We start from the raw sequence: 1869 nt of genomic DNA on the forward strand, positions 1-1869 counted from the left end.
AGGTGTTGTGACTGAAAGTATGAGAACTTATATCATATGTATTTAGTTGAATGTTTTCTTTTTTAAAGTAGTTTCCATGTGAATCTATATACTCCTTTTTAAAAAACTGACCAGAATCTCTGAATACAATGTTTCTGTGGAATTTTCTGCTACACATATGACAGACAGAGTTTTAGAGTATAGGTTTACCTCACTTTCTGGTAGCTTTTATTTAAAATCATGAAACCACATGGTATTACATTTAAAAAGTGTGACCAGTAGCATTTGTGTTTGTTTGTTTTTTAAATTTACGGGCAAAGACTACATACAGGTGTGAAAAATAAATCCTCTTTTGCAACCCAGAATTCATTGTTCAATATGAGTTTTGATACATATAAGAAAAAACATGATATATTTTTTTAAAAAAATAGTGTGACTAGTTGAATTCTGTGTAATAAAAATGTTTTATACTTTTTAAGCTCTTAGTTGGAGCATATGAGTATGGGATCATAATGCCAATATCCTATGTCTATTGTACAATTGAAGAAGAATAAAGAACAACATTTTGAATAAGACCACATGATGAGCATCAAAAAGAAAAGAAGTATGATGATTACCAAGGTTTTTATCCTAGAGAGTGATATGAATCCTAAATCTTTTCGCTAATATTATGTAACAAAAATCTGAAGTCATTTGCTTGCTTACCACCTTTCCAATGGTTTCTTTAGTCTTACACGTACGTTAAATGCCTTTTATCACATGGCCTCTGCCTCCCTCTCTAGTCACATGCCCTTATTGGTCAGCATGACCCAGATACACTGTTCCTCTCTCAATTTCTCTAGTATATTCTACATTCTCTCTTCAGGGCTTTCCCCCTTGTTGTTTCTTCTTCCTGGAACACCCTTCCAATATATATTTGCTATCATTTATTCATCTTCCAAATCAGCTTAATTACTAATTTTTCTAGAATGATTTTGTGACCTCAGACTAGGATAATTTTGCTATTATGTATTTCCATAGCAATGTAAAATTCTTTTTAACATTCACCAGGTGATAAATTGTTTTGAATTCCCATTAAGTTTCCACACTCTAACTTCCATGAAGACTGGAAAAGGAGTTCTTCTATTCACTATTGTTTTCCAAACTATATATTCATCCTTATCATATAGCCACATATTTGTTAAACTGAACTGAAATTTTTATTTATTTTTCTCTATACTTCCTGCTCAATTAAATTGTTATTCCCATAAACATATCATTTGGTTCTAATTTATGTAGTTTGAATGTCTGTCATGGAGCAATGCTATTTCCTTAATAATGCAGAGTAAAATGTCTTTTATAAGAAGAAGGAAAAGAAAGCTCACAGTTTTTCTTAACACATGCTAGTATCAAATACTTAAATTATGTCATTTCATTTAATCTTCCATAAAAATCTCATGATATGAGAATATCATCCATGGTTTTCATACTGATTTCTAAAGACCGCGGTTATTAAATGGCACCCAGGTTCGTATAATTCTGCATTTTCTCTTCTGTTTCTTTCATGACAACTTTGTCAAATTGTGGAGAAATAAAGCATTTTCATTTGCTATTATTTTGTTATCTATTGCTGCATAATATACTGTTCACACTTATGGACATAAAACACCGTATTAATTATTGTTACATATTTTGTAGATTAAGGATTTGAACATGGCAATGACTTTACTATCGGTTGCAATATCTGGGGACCCTACAAAGTTGTGAATGGCTAAGGAAGAGCTAAATATTGAGAAATAGAATAATCTGGAGGCTTCTTTTAAAAAATACTGGGGTGACATTGGTTAATAAAATCATATAGGTTTCAAGTGCACAATTCTATGATACATCCTCTGTACATTACCTTGTGTG

General features: G+C 31.3%; 1 non-coding gene across 1 annotated transcript; it reads left to right on the forward strand.

The window, feature by feature from the left end:
* Positions 1 to 259: 259 nt before the first annotated feature.
* Positions 260 to 388, forward strand: LOC150020263 (small nucleolar RNA SNORA40). The gene has a single exon (XR_016509570.1). It is a non-coding gene; the product is annotated as a small nucleolar RNA SNORA40 (small nucleolar RNA).
* Positions 389 to 1869: the final 1481 nt, after the last annotated feature.

The sequence above is a fragment of the Furipterus horrens genome, unplaced genomic scaffold (assembly GCF_987537825.1).
Source record: "Furipterus horrens unplaced genomic scaffold, mFurHor1.1.pri manual_scaffold_2, whole genome shotgun sequence".
NCBI classification, from domain to species: domain Eukaryota; kingdom Metazoa; phylum Chordata; class Mammalia; order Chiroptera; family Furipteridae; genus Furipterus; species Furipterus horrens.